Source organism: Protopterus annectens, chromosome 1.part0 (assembly GCF_019279795.1).
Source record: "Protopterus annectens isolate FY-2018-M chromosome 1.part0, PAN1.0, whole genome shotgun sequence".
NCBI lineage: Eukaryota > Metazoa > Chordata > Ceratodontiformes > Protopteridae > Protopterus > Protopterus annectens.
This window is the reverse complement of record NC_056725.1, coordinates 1,988,667,675-1,988,684,148: the sequence shown is the minus strand read 5'-3', so window position 1 is coordinate 1,988,684,148 and position 16,474 is coordinate 1,988,667,675.

The window sequence follows — 16,474 nt, the reverse complement described above, 5'->3', positions numbered from 1 at the left end:
ACAAGACAGTAAGGATTATTACCTTGGGGGGATAGGGGTTAATAAGTATGTTGAATGAGTAATCTCTAGAACTTTGAGATGTGTGGCAGGGGGAAAGAATGAAATAGAGAGGGAGAGAGAGACTAACAAGAAGCTGACAGTGGTACAGAGAAATGTGACACTGCGTTGTTGAGACCAGAGGTATTGAAGGTTCATAAACTACAACGTGGGAAAGAGGGAGAGTGGAAAAGATATGTGAGTAAAAATAAAGGTATTGTTACGAGGGCCTCCATATGGCCTCACAGTGAAACATATTACAGAAAAGAAATGCATATCTCTCAACTGTCCATAACTTAACAGAATGGTCTGATGTTTGGCTCATATTTTTGTTCTGTTCCTCACAAAATTTGGAGTTTTATGGCAAATCAATGAGAATTAAAGTTGCTAAACAATAACAGATACTTGTTTCAGACTTCATGTCATTCAGAAAATATATATTAATGTAAACAAGCTGCTATTCAATTAACTTTCTAACTTTAGAAGAACAATATTAAAACTCGGTCCATGTCCCTGATTTTGGGTCTTTGTTCTCCCATTATTTCTGGTTTTGTCTAGAATCCTTAGGCTAAGAGGTTGAGAGGTATGAAGAAATGTTTTTGGGTGACGTCTGAATTAAGAAGAAATAGGATGGTTATTTGGTTGAGTAGCAGAAGGAGTATTTCTGTCTGATACCTCAAAAAAGGCAGCTAGTATATCTTTTTTACAACTTATACCAACTAGGGACAAGGTGAAAGGTAAGGTAGTAGTTATACTGGGGACGAGATGGAAATAACATGTAGAAAGGGTAGAAAGTGTTTGTTTTCCTTATCGGCCACCTAAGGGCACAGATAAAAAAGTTAGAGGATGGGTTACAGGAAGAGTGGGTAACCTTACCTACCACCTAATGGAAGCAGAGATTCTGAAGTAACTTATGAAGTCATGTAGTAAGGTATAGGTGATAACAAATAGTAGAATGGTTAGGATGAGCATGGTATCGCTTATCTGCCACCTGAGAGAGAACTAGGTTTAAAGTAAAAGTAGATACCTTACCTGTCACCAAAGGAGGCCAAGAGTATCACAAAAGTCAGGGTAAGTAAATACAAGCTAGTGTGAGACAGGATTCTCTCACCTGCTACAGCAGAGGACTGATGGATTATAGTAGCAAGATATAGTAATATAAAGCCTATTATAAAGCTTCCTTATGGAAACAGCTAAACTGAAGACTCTATGAAAAAGAAAATGTATTAGTTAATTAATTCATTCATTCATTTATTTGTCTTCGTTTACCGGGAAGGTCAGACTGAGTAATACCCATTTTCAGCGGATGCTCATGGAGAAAATCTCCATTTGTTGAAAAGCAATAGCAAGCAAAATTGAAAATTAGAGAAAGTTATATTGGGCTGGTGGGCAGGTTTTAAGATATCGTAAATAAGGGAATGGAGTAATTGGTTCATCTGACAATTTATTGGAACATGAGAATTCACAAAACCCTGGTAATTACAGCGCCCTCATTATTGAAAGGTGAGGCTGTTATTTCAGTTAACAGCAGCATGGCATTAGATTCTTTTCAGAAAGTTAAACTAGCATGTAATATTGACTTTGACAACTTGCCTTAAATATTTGTTGATAAACATAAAGCTTAGTTGGTTCATCCTTCTTCATTATTACCACATAATGTCATGTTTTACTGCATAGCATAGGCACTGTCAGTTTTCACATCTGCAAGAGCATTCCTTCTGAAACTCAGACCTATAATTCTCCCTTGTGTGACTGGTAAATGCTGTGAAAGATGGATCTTTCATATGTTCATAGAAAATGACTAGGCATGCAGTCCATTAGACCACTGAGGAACCTAGTTCAGTTTCCTGAACATTGGTTGAGTGACTTGCTCAGAGTCACTCATTAGACAAATGGAGGCAAATCCAGCACTACAGAAAATGTCTTGATAGTAGCTCATAGCCTTAATTTATTTTTATTTTTATTTTTATTTATTTTATTTTACATTTGTTGACCGGGCTAGTCAAGCTGGACATATATCCGTTTACAGTCGAGGCCCGGGGAGAAAAGCTCCAGAACAGGCAAGCAACAATTATATCTTATGTTCTAAGTGACAGATGCTGCATCATTTGCTTAAGGAACTCAAACCCACCATTAACAGGGTCCCATTCTGCTTTGATTTCATAGCTGATAGTCATAAAGTAATAATCTGATTGTCAGCAAGCAATGCTTCAGATACAGAGATTTTCATCTGTGGGATTTATCTCGGCATATGTAAAGCACTGGAGTAAGTGATGGAGGGATTGAAATGGTGATCCACAAAAGTGAAAATAATATGGAGAAAAGGATAGTCTTTAGAAGGAATGGATATGAACAAAACATGATCGATTATATTGATATTTGGGAGAAAGAAAAAAGTAGACAGACTAAAAAGATTTATATGTGATATGGGGTACACAGGATGTGCTATAGCTAGAGTAAGATGTCTGAGGACATGTGCAGGAGGGCTCATGTAAAATTAAAAGAAGCATTACTAGGGGGAGACATGCAGTTCAGGATTCTGCATTGATTGTATAATACCCAGGATAAGCTCAGAAGAGAAGGATTAATGGAGGTGACCATCAGTTGGATATATGGTCAGTAAGGAGACTGAAATATTTTATACAGTTGAGATCTGCGGGGGTTTACAAGTTTTGGGAGAAGGCAATCAGTAATAGGTTGATACAATATCAGTTGAATGTGTCATATCAATTGCCCATATAGACCAAAGGAATGGTCCATAGAAGCCTGACCCAGAAAAAGTGTCGGGATTTCATTGCTTGGCTTTTGAGTAAAATTAGATAGAGCAGGCATCTGGAAACTGATGGAGACTGATGGTTGGTTGAAGAACATGAAAAGCACAGTGATCTGATTGGAGACAGCATGACTAACTTTAGCCAGATTAAAGGGATAATGATATTATACTATAAATCAAGATAAAAAGGGGAATGCATTGCGAAAGGTAATGACAAAGTTGATGAAAAATTGTATTTGATGGGTGAGAGAATTCTTTATAGATGCACAAACACACATGCACACACATATATACTGTATATATATATATATATATATATATATATATATATATATATATATATATACATATATAGACAGATATATAGGTTCATAGGTGTGTACTAGGTTAATGGCCCTGGAGCCTTTACAAGCCTAGCCCATTAGATTACCCTGGCATCGGGCCACCCGACCTTAGTTCCCAGTGCCTCTGTCGAGTAGAGCCTTTGGAGTGATGGGGTGAATTTCCTATTTCCCGTCCACTCACCAAGATTTCTCTTGAAGAGTGCCAGTGAGGTGCTCTGTTTGACATGTATGGGAAGTCTATTCCATAGCATGGGCAGTGTCTGGGTTATGAACCTGTCCCTCCAGCTTGTTCTGTTGATTGTGGTAATGAGGTTGAGGTCTCTGGATCGTGTGGTGGGGAGGGATTGGGATTTTTTTAGATGTAGCATTTCTAACAGAGCTGGGTCAGACATGGATTTGTAAGTCAAGCAGAGATCACCTCTAAGTAGGCAATATGAGACAGAGAATAGTTGGACTTTTATGAGTCTGTCTATATAGGGCAAGTGCTTAAGGCCTAGGATCCTCTTTATGAGGTATTTTTGTGGCCTCTCCAGTTGTTGCAGGTGTCTAGTGAGGTACATGCCAAATGGGGCATTGTACTCAATGACTGGCCTAATGAGGTAAAGGTAGAGGGAGACAGTGACCACATTCTTCCTAGATGCAAAACCCTTAGCAATGAGATGTCCCACATAGAAGGACTTTCTGACCACAGTGGCAATGTATTGGTGAAAAGAGAGGTTGCTGTCAACCTGTGTTCCCAGACCTCTTATAACTCCTTCTGTAATCAGAGGACTACCATTGATCTGGTATTTCATGGGAACCAGTTTTTTAGCAAAGGGGATGATGACACATTTTTTGGCATTGAGCTTAAGGCCATGGTTCTGACACCTGTCGTTGGTGGCCTTTCTGTAAGATGTCAACATCACATGGGGAGTTAATAATAGCTCCCAACTTGCAAACATCTGCGAACTTTGTTAGCCAGAGTCCCTTCGTGTTGGCCTGGACTTCAGAGAAGTAGATACCAAACAGGAGAGGACCCAGGACCAAACTCTGTGGGACTCCACTTGTGACAGATTGGCAGTCTAACTTGGAGTCAGCTACTTTCACACTGTGGTTCTATCTGTGAGCCAGTTTGCAACCCATCTAGCGATATAGGGGTTGATGCCTAGCTCAGTGAGTTTTTCTATGATTCCTGAGTGGGGAATGGTATCATAGGCCTTGGCTAGATCAAGGTTGGCTGCATGGACCACCTTGACCTCATCCACAGCTCTGGTGACTAACTCAAAAAAAAAAAAAAAAATATATATATATATATATATATATATGCAAACAAAAACGTTTTTGACTATGCAAATAAGAAAAAACAGAGCAGAATAGGTGTTGAGTGCTTTTATTCTTCAATGGTAACAATAACTTATTCAGAAAAACATTTTTAGAAATGAGTATGCAACTGGTAAGCAGTACCTAAAATATACCTGTTGGTTTTTCTTGTTTGCATAGTGGAATAAGTTTTTGTTTGCATTGTTATGTGATCTTTTTGTGGACTTTTCCTTGTGTGTGTGTGTGTATATATATATATATATATATATATATATATATATATATATATATATATATATATATATATATATATATATATATATATATATATGGGTGTAGGTTAGAAGATCGACAGCTGAGATGACCGACAACGCATGAGCGGGCGCCAGATGATCGACACTCGGAAGACCGACACTACGGATGAACATGCTGACGCCAGGGATAGTGAGTTGGAAAGAAGGCTGTGTGAGTATGCGGTGGTGATGGACGTTAGGGTGCGACTAAGGTAAGTGTGGATAGTGACAGTCTGTGGGGATAGGGGTGGGTTAAGTGAGTTAGGGTTAGGGCGCGGGTTGGGTAAGTGTGTGGTAGTGGTATTTTTTGGGTTAGGGGCGGGTTAAGTGAGTTAGGGTTAGGGCGCGGGTTAGGTAAGTGTGCGGTAGTGGCAGTTTTTTGGGTTAGGGGCGGGTTAAGTGAGTTAGGGTTAGGGCGCGGGTTATGTAAGTGTGCGGTAGTGGTATTTTTTGGGTTAGGGGTGGATTAAGTGAGTTAGGGTTAGGGTGCGGGTTAGCTGAGTGTGCGATAGTGACGGACCTTAGGGTAAGGGTTTGGGTTAGGGTTGGACGTAGTTGTGTGTGTGAGGTTTAGTGTGGGTTTGTGAGGATTTTGGTGTGCTTGTGTTCTGTGTGTGGTTTTTGGATAAGGGGATGTGTTTTGTTAGTTGATTGTTGTTATTGTGGTGTGTGCAGTGTGTGGGGTTTCGTGTTTGTGGACCGTCGGTTACTTGTTTGTCGAGCATGTGAGGTGTCGTGTTTATGGTTTGTCGATAATGTGGTGTCGATGTTTTTGTTGTCAGTGAATGTGGCTGTCGATCTTATGACCTAGAACCGTATATATATATATATATATATATATATATATATATATATATATATATATATGAAAAAACAACACAAACAGATCCCAAGATGTGATATCAGCAAAACAAACCCAGCTGGAAGATACTGCCAAAACTCCACTTCTAGTAATTCAAAAGCCAACGAAACTCCAAAAAGAAGCACGATGTTAATAGTACAAAAATCTTTTCCTTTATTGACGTTAGCGCTTTCACAGGTGTCCCTGCTTCATCAGACGTTACAAACAAACAGTTATCTTGCATCATTATATAACAGATTTAAAACACATCACTTCCTAATCTAATGACATCATTTCCCTTGTAAATTAAAGAGCCATACACTCAAATGAAGCAGCAAAAGATCTTCCGTAAATCATTTACGAGCACAATAAACATATCAAACTAAGCATTGTCAAAAAATAGCAAAAATAAAATTCCTATCAAAAAACACAACATATATACGTGGATATTCACTTAAAAACACATTGTAAAATGAGATAAAAATAAAACATTCCCAAATATATATATGTGTGTGTGTGTGTGTGTGTGTGTGTGTGTGTGTGTGTGTGTGTGTGTGTGTGTGTGTGTGTGTGTATAGCTCTCTCTCTCACTATATATATACATATATATATATATATATATATATATATATATATATGTGTGTGTGTGTGTGTGTGTGTAGGTTCATAGGTTGGTACTAGGCTATTGGCCCTAGGTCCTATATAAGCCTAGCCATAACAATTCCTTGGCTATTTCTCCCCAAACTATTTACCTCCCTGGACCCCTGCCTAGCAGGGCGACTGATGTGATCCCCGGGGTGAATTTCCTTTCTCCCATCCAATCATCAAGGTTCATTTTGAAAAGTGCCAAAGAGGCACTCTGCTTGACATGTATGGGCAGTCTATACTAGAGTCTGGGGAGTCTCTGGGTCAGGAACCTATCCCTCTAGCATGTTTTTTTTTATTGTGATGACAAGGTTTAGATCCCTGGAGCATGTGGCTCTGAGGGATTGGGATTTCTTTAAGTGTAGAATGTCCAACAGCTCTGGGTTTGACATGGCCTTATATGTGAAGCAGAGATCACCTCTGAGTAGATGATATGTGACAGAGTATAGCTGGAGATTTTTAAGGTGGTCTGCATGGGGCATCTGCTTTAGGCCTGTGATTCTTTTACTGAGGTATTTCTGTGGCCTTTCCAGTTGTTGCAGATGTCTTGAGAGGTACATACCAAATGGGGCATTGTTTTCTATAATGGGTCTAATGAGGGATGAGTACAGTGGGGCAATGACCTCCTTTTTTCTGGATGAAAAGCCCTTAGTGATGAGGTGTTCCACATAGAAGGATTTCCTAAGTGTTGTAGCGATGTGGTTATCGAAGGTGAGACCACTGTCCACCTGTAAACCTAAGTCTCTTATCACACTTTTAGTGTTTAGTGTACTGCCACCTATGTAGTAATTCATGGGTACATGTTTTTTCCCAAAGGGGATAACTATACATTTCTTGGCATGGAGCTTGAGCCCATGGCTCTGGCACCAAGCATCTGTTTCTGTAAGGCCCTTTTGTAGAGTATCCACATCATTTGGGGATTCAGTAATGGTTCCCAGTTTGCAGCCATCTGCTAACATTGTTAGCCAGAGTCCCTTAGTGTTGGCCTGTACTTCAGAGACGTAGCTGCCAAACAAGAGCGGTCCCAGAACTGAACCCTGAGGTACTCCACTTGTCACTTGACTGGAGCTGGATTTGGAGTTGGCTACTTTTACAGTGTGGGTTCTGTCAGTAAGCCAGTTGGCAACCCATCGAGTGACGTGGGTTTAGAAGGGTTATGTGTTGCTTGAGGTGTAGTGCGGGTGTTAACCTTCTCTTTTTGACTGTCTAGCACAATCTTGGGTGGAGAGAGCTTTGGTTTCAGTTTGGCTATGTAAGTGCATCTCTCACATGTTGTAGTGTTGGGTGGTAGGAGGAGAGGGTTGTCTGTGTACATGAGGCAATTGCTGCATTGCCCCATTATGCCAAGATTCACCAGGTGGGCAGGAGAAATCACTGAAAGCTGACCCTTGGACATGCCTGGTTTGGTGCTTTTTTTGTAAAGTACAGGAGCTGTTTTCCCTTGCCTTAGCAAGGTACTTTGCAATTATAGGCTGTTTAGTGCCTATGATTAACTTTTCCTTATTAACAAGGAGAGTTGAGTGCTTGTATCAGTTTAAGGCTTCCTAGTGCTTTCCAGCAGGTATTAGAGCAAGTGCTAGTCACAGGGATGCTTAAAGGTAAGATGAAAAAAATGGTTTATCCTAAACACTGCAGTGTGCACTAGATACATTAGATGTGAAAGCAGGTCACTTAAGTTTAACCTGTCTAAAAAGTTAAGTTTTAGTGGAGAGTCACTATTTTTAAAACAGCAAGATAGATTGAAAGAGGGTGGTCACTTTTGTATTCTGGTACTATGGAATACAGTAGGATGGCCAATAAATTTAAATAGATGAAGGGAAGTGATTTCACAAAATGATAATTTTGTGCTTACTCACACAAGCCAGTGAAAGCAGAGAGGAAATGAGATATATGGTCAAATTAACATAAGAGGCAGGCAACTAGAAAGACATTGGTATTTAAGAATGCAACAGTAAGCGGGTGGGTGCGTGGGAGAAAATTTCTGCCTAACTCACAAGAGACAGAGCTGTGGTCTCCTTTGAAGTTTTAATATGCAGTTAAAAGCAGAATACAAGTAAAACACAAGGTAAAGAAAACAAATCACAGTATTCAAAATATAAAAAGGCAATAAAGTAATACAAAATACAACAAATAAAAAGCAAACTAACCTTTCCTTCACAGCAAAGTGTAGCAGAGTCTGGTGAGCTTTTCTAGTATATATATATATATATATATATATATATATATATATATATATATATATATATATATATATATATATATATATATATATATATATATATATATATATTTATATATATATATATATATATATATATATATACATAGATAGACAGACTCCAGGATTTAATAAACTCAGTGTAGGCACTGTGTAGAGCCTACATGGAATATATCCATGTGCATGGCCACAGTCGCTCCCTCGGCAGCGAGCCATGCATATTAATGCTGGCAAACTTCTGAAGAAGAGCCAACGAACACAGATATTGAATCAGTGTTGTCTTTTATTTACTTATTTATGTATTTATGCATTTATTTATTTATTTATTTTTTAGAAAGGCATGTTTGTGCGGCAGTGTGGAGCACAGCAATGCCAAGCTGTGCTCACATGTAGACAGCTGACACCTGCCAGGCATCTAACTATAGAAACCAAATGTAAATAATAAGCATAATGGCATTTTATGGGTTTTTTTATTTTTTATTTGGCATTTGCACAGTGCGGCGCAGAGCATAACTAAGCTGAGTGGAGCTCAGCAGAGCAGGACAAATGAGCAGTATGATGGCAACCTGTATGATTAATGCTGCATGTTGAAGGGCAGCGAATATAGCCAGGGATCATCCTTTCACTGGTGGAGGGCCTGCAGTGAAACAGCAACTGTTGGCCAGTGAGGAACTCCTGGCTAACCTAGGCACATGTGACAGCTCCCAGGCATTCATCACACTGTACATCGTGGAAGTGGGCACCACAGGTTCCACAGCTGAGGAGTGTGCAGGTAAGCTTATTGTGATCACCATTGTGATACCGTAGCAGTCAGTGTGTCAGGCTGTATACAGATTTATGTGGGGGTCAGGTCTTTGTTCTTTGGAGAGGGTATAACCTCAGGTATACCTCATATGCAGATTAGGACCAATACAACAAGTAACACAGTAGCTACTGTAAATGTGAGATATATGGATGTATTACCTTGTTGTGATGCAACATGTGTTGGTGCTGATATTACCTCACCTTCAACTTTTCACAGGTCTATCAGGTATTGCCCAAGGCCATGGTCCTGCCCCTGATAAGTATGGCACTTGTTTTGTTAAGGAACAATTATAGTCTAGTATGGTTAAGGGTCAGAATAATCCCCTATGTACACATAATTATGTGTGTAGACAGCATAGGATGTTTTAATTGCCAGTTTGGAGGAAGTGCCTAACGTTTTGAGAGGGGGTAGTCACAGGAGTGTAGTTCAACAAACAGATAGACCTTGGCAGTTACAGGTAAGATCAGATAAGGCTCCTGGTTTAAATGAGGCCAGGAATCTAAAATACATTTCAAAATACAACAGGTTGAAGGCAAATACATTAGGCAGTGAGATGTGTATTTCCATATAATTGTAAAGAGAGGTTTATGTGTTGTTTTTTCAATGATACGGTCATACTGAGTAGGTAAAAGATAAATATTACTGGTCACGTTTGACTTGATTTACTTCAAGTGATGGTTATAAAGGTCTTGAGTTGAATTTGAATTGTGTTCCAACGTAGTGCTTTGTGGATGAAGGCGGAGTAGGAAATTGTTTGACCTCTAGTACAGTTGTGGGTTTTCGTTGTTAGGAGTCTTGGATACTTTTCGTATGAAATAGTGCAGGTATTAATGAACTGCTTTTTTCATTCTTATTGAAGGTGATAGTGAGGGTTGGAGTCTGTCCACTACACACACTGATGTCAGTGTCTCCTCGGACACTGATGATGATGGTGGCCACAATAATGTACAGGTGGTGGTGTCAGGGGTTGAATCTGTCCCAGAGGTATACATCACGCTTCTGCCCCCATTGTCACTACACACAATCTATATGCCCACACATACCCCATCCCCCTAGGCCACAGATATTGTGCAGCCAGAGGGTGGAGACATTGAACAGGAAAGTGTGGCAACTAGGGCACCAGTGAGTGTAGACACTGGCCATAGCCATAGAGCTGACGAGGTCCCACACAGGCAGATTGACAGAGGTACTTGTAAGAGATCTGCTATCTGTCCACAACCTGTTACAGGTGTCACATCATGGGTCACCTGGCACATGTTTTTGGCCATAATGGAGACACAGGCATGTTCTTAATGGAACAGTAGGTGTATGCTTAAGGTTATTGATGCCACACAGTCTGACATCTGTGACAGCATCCAGCACATTGGGGACACCCTGGATTGGTTGACTGATGCAGTGGACAGATGGTAGGCTAAGACAGTGTCTGTCTTGGACTGCACGTTGTCTGTGCCGGAACATGTGGTTGGAGTCGAACATTGGACCTGTGGATGTAGGGCAGCAACAACATCTGCTGAGAGTCCACGTGGCCATGCACAATCATGCTCCCATAGTAGTACTACATCCAGCCCTACAGAGAGGCGTGTGCTGTCCACACCATGACATGGCAGGCCATGGGCTAATGGTCCTGTGCAGTCCCGTGAGGGACATGGTCGGAGCAAACAGCAGTCTCCATCAGGTACTAGCACTGCTTCTGACTTTGGGCATGGAGTTGCCAGTGCAACTCCTGGCAGAGCCAGTTCCCATGTTTGGGGCCAGAGACAGTGAACTGTCAACTCTACCTTGTATGGTTCACAGCTGTCCAATCCATGTGTAGGGCTAGCACTGAGCTTGACTGTGACATGCATACACTCACACACTACTGTCATATGCAGGTCACCAACAGACACACACAGCACCTCTCCATGTTCCATCTGACATGCTCCCCCGACTCACTCACATGCTGTCTACTGTTTGGGACAGCTTAGGCCTCCTGCATTCCCATACAACACCCTGTGCAAATGATGATATCTGTGCCACATCCCTGTCATACTTGACATCGATGGTGGGGAATGCAGCTATGTGTCTGATGCACAGGGTGACTATATTGCTTAACATGTACCTGTGCAATGCAGAGTTCATTCACCATGCCACCTGTAGTGGTTAACAAGAGATACTGTATGCTGGCATTTGTCATGTGCATGCCACATACATTTCTGTACCTTATGTGGTCCTTATGTTGTATGTTTTTGAATTGGCTCTATATTTACACAATGACAGGTGTGTCATGGGCCGGTTTATATTTCTGTTACATGAGTATGTTGGGGATAACCTGTGGATACACAGCAGAATAAAGCAGCACAAGATGGTATGTCAGGACAGTGGGCATATGTCATCAGCAAGGTACAACTCTATAACTGGATGGCTCCATAGGTCCATATGTGTATAACAGGCTAACAAATACAATGTTGGCATTCAGCATACTCATGAATACCTAATCTGTGAGAAGGCCTGCTACCCTTCATAAGTGCCACCAGGGTTTAGATGGAGATGACACATCTACATATATCCTGTGTCCTGTACCAACAGTTGCCCAGCAACAATTATGATTGTAGTGTTCTGCATCTCAATGTGTAACTTGCACATGATGTGTGTCACAACAGATGTGTGTGTGGCATGCATAGGGGGCCTGTGTCATGCAGGGTGTACTGCCTGTGTTGCATACCTGTCTCACCAGCATGTACTATGCATACCACACAAATTTTGTTGGTGTGTAGCACAAGTGACACATGTGTTAGTCCTGTCATGGATACACTGGAGGTACACAGTGGAAACTGACACCTTCCTGCATGGAGCCATACACATCCCCTCCAAAGCATTTTGGTGACAGACTACACATGTACGGTCCCGACATTGACTCCATAGGACATTTTCTTTACAATGTGTATTGGTGTACCTTGGCAGCTGTGTGGCTGCTACAGTTAAACGATATGCCTGTTTAGTGACATGGTAAGGGTGCCATTGCACACAGTGATAGCTGTGATGACTGCCACATTCAGTATACCAGTGCCAGTCTGGGATATATATCCCAAACCTGTCAGTATTAGTTGCACAACAGTGAATGCATCCACATCTTTCCGACCAGTGACAGTCAAAGGCTACAGTACTCGCTGTGTTCAATCCATACATCCCATAGTTCCATGACATGTTGCAAAATGCTCTAACAGGCTCACACAAACACATGGCTACATTAAAGCTAACACCACTTCCAATCAGTGTGTACAGGACACGCCAAGACACACATGTACTGCAGGTTGGCTGTATGTAGGTGTACAGACTTACCTATGTAATGGTACATACTACAGATCACAGTACGTGGTGCACACAAAACACCTCATCTCTGCTAGCACTATCATTTTAGGACATATTATGCTTGATAGCATACACAAGTTTTTGTTGTGGTCAGTTATTTGGGATGCTACATCACTCGCTACAAATAAAACATTGCAAAACCTTAAATATGTCTAGGCAGGCTACCAAGGTTATGCCATATGTATATATACACATGCACCAAGAGGGCTGGAGTGAGATTAGAACTTCTACCTATTTAGTCTTATACACTACAGATCACAATACTTATTGCATGTGCCACAGCTTACATCTAATTTTATTCTGTCAGCTGGTAGTCTTAAGGTGGATGACATCATCAGGCCTTGTTGAAGAGGACAATGTGGAAGCCAGTACCAAGTTACAAGGTCAAAAAAGTGTATTACCATTGCAGGTGGATAGCCCGTGAGGGCATGTCTGTTCATTTGCAGGACGATACACAGATACACACACATGTACAAAGTGGGCTGGAATGAGATTAAAAACCCTACCTATCTCATCTTATATGTTATTGATCACAGTATTTATTGCATGTGCCATGGCTTACATCTGATTTCATACTCTCAGCTTGTAGTCTTCAAGTAGCTGACATCATCAGGCCTTGTAGAAGTGGGCAGTGTGGAAGCCAGCACCAAGTTGCAGGACCAAAGGTGTATAACCATTGCAGGTAGATAGCCCATGAGGGCATGTCTGTTCATTTGCAGGAAGTTAGACAGACATACAGTCATATATCATGTGGGCTAGAGTGAAATTAGAACCCCTACCTATCTAGTCTTACACACTATAGATTATAGTACGTATCACATGTGCCACAGTTTATATCTCATTTTATATTGTCAGCTGGTAGTCTTAAGATTGTTGGTATCATCAGGCCTTGTAGAAGACTGCAGTGTGGAAGCCAGCAGCAAGTTACAAGATCAAAAAGTGCATACCCATTGCAGGTGGATAGTCCATGAGGGCATCCCCATTCATTTGTAGGAAGATACACAGACACACCCTCTGGCACAGTCACATACAAGTGGGCTGGAGTGAGATTAGAACCCCTAACCTATCTAGTGTTATACACTACAAATCATAGTACTTATTGTATGTGCTACACATTAATTGTGTTGTATATGCAATTACAGGCACAGAACTTGTGCATTACACAAACTAGGCCTGTGCTGACCAGCATCTGTGGCCTGCAGTGTGATATTCCTTCATAGTGTTATCTGTTCCTAGTATCCTAGCAGTGGAATACCTGTAATTATCCTAGCTATGTGTGTACAGTTACCAGTATGGCTATATGTGACTGCTTGCAGTTACACAGGCATACACGTAGACAGGGACAAGCTGCCCTGTCTATGCATGTGTTGACGATATTATACATTACAGCACCTGCTCATCTGTGTCTGTCTACATGGTGACATCCAGCAGGCACAGGGGTCTGTGGGTAAATGAAATTTGTACTGTTGAACCCTTAGTTTGGATCCTTTGAGCAACATTATGGCTGTGTGATAGTGGAGACTTACTCACCATTATTAGGGTAAGTCAGACAATATAGGCAGCCACACACATATTTCTCTATATAACAGGGATGTATATATAACTGTAGCTGTGTGTGTATGATATGTATATGTGTTTTGAAGATATATGCGGGGGTGTATGTATCCTTTTAATATATATATATATATATATATATATATATATATATATATATATATATACATATATATCTGTACATATCTATTTGACACTACATAGCAATAGATATACTACGCATGTGAGAGAGAGATAGTGACAGACGGATATGTATAAGTATATCCGCATGTATAGACATTTATACATAACAGATCATTTTGATGAAGGGGCAACAGGATTGTGCTCATTTTACCTAAGTGTATGAGCATGACAAGTGGGACTGTCAGTACTAACAAAGTGACTCCAGTCCACACCTAACTATACTCCAGCTCGGGATTTTATATGTTACAGACATTAACATCCAGCCCTGTTTCTGTAGTACTGCACTTCCCTCAAACAATCCACAGCATTCCTCAGCTGTGTGTTGTACTTAATCTGTGACTGCAGTTGGTAATGTTACACCACCAACAGACTGACAGTCTACATACCTCTTAACCATCCTGATTTCCACAGAATGTCCTCTGTTTTGCATCATTTGTTTGGTCTGTTCCTCATACATTTGTGGTCTTCTGGTGAATTATTGAATATTGACGTCACTACATTATATTACTTACAGACAAACATTTGTGTTTCAGATATTATGTCCATCAGAACATATGTACTAATGCAACATGTTTACTGCCAGTGACTTTCTAGGTTTATGGGGACAATATTTGAAATATGTCCCTATGTTTGGGCCTTTGTCTCTCCAATCGTACTTGCTTTGTCCAGATTTCTTGCAGTAAGAGGTATGACAGTCGGTGAAAAGACCAACATAGTACTACCTCACATGCAAAAGTTGTGAGTAATTCCAGACTAGAACCATCAGGACCATCACCCGTGCTAGCTTCCCTAGCCCACTGAGATACTCAGGTCTCCAGGCAGAGAGGAGACATTCATAACACAGTCAATAGCATAAATATGTACATTGTTATCCTGCATGAGAAGAGACATACAATGGTGTTTGAATATCTATGTTACAGCCCTGAGATTGCCTGGTCCACTGATATACCATAGGTGATTTTCTGTTAAAGCAGTTGTATTAGTACACTGCTGTGTTGGGGGTGAGAGAACAATGGCACATGATCTGCTGGGATATATTCCAAATATCATGTGAGTCTTGACTGATGTAGTGAATATTCCAACGATGAGGCCTACCGACTATTAAGGAACACATACTATTGGGCTGGGTATCTGTAGTCCCATGTGGATATTACATCTGTCCAATTGGCCCACTATTTTTCCTTGCATAACAGCAGCAGATCCATGCATATGATATATTATAGAAATCCTTACTATTAGTGTGTAGCTAAGAGAATGACCTTCTGAACGCAGCAGTAGAAATACCTGTAGTTCAGGACTAACTCTGTGTGATGCAAGCCATACACAACCAAAAAATGGATAAGTACAGGTTGTGTGGGTTGCCTGGCATCAACATGTTTACTATATGTATGTGAGTAGGAGTAAGGTGTCAGTCCCAAGGGCCCTAGGTTGTCAGTGAATGTGTTACGCATTGTCTCTTAGCCAATGCCAAGGCATACTGGGCATGCTTATTTCTTCCTATAGGGACACCATCAAGGATCTCCTCCTTTGAATTGTCCTGTGACTGTGGCTATGGTGACCTAGGCACTAGTGGGGGCTGTGTATCCCTTCCCCTTGCTGATCCTGCTGCAGCAGTTTCTACAGGATCATATTGTGTAGCATGGTACATACTGTGAACATATGTGCACATGCGGCTTGAGAGTACTGCAGGGCTCCACCAGATATATCAAGACACCAGAACCATGACTTCAGCAACCCAAACACTATCATGTTCCTAGTTTGTGCATGTGCCTCATTATGGCATTCTCCCATAGGTGTGTGTGCATTTCTGATGGGTGTCATCATCCATGGTTCCAGGGCATAGCCAGCATCCCCCAATAAATGGCCATGTGAGATGTCTTCCCCCTAGCAAACATCTGGCACAGCTGTGATGCATGCAAGATATGGGAGTCATGATAACTTCCATGGCTGCCAGCACACACATACATAATAATGCCCTGGGCATTTCACATGGCCTGGCAGTTGATGGAGTGGTACCCCTTCCAGTTGATGTAGATTCTACCCTCCTCACTGGGTGGTACATTGATGTGTACATGAGTGCAATCTATTGCACCTAGTACCTCAGGGTAGTGTGCTACACAGTAGAAATGTTACAT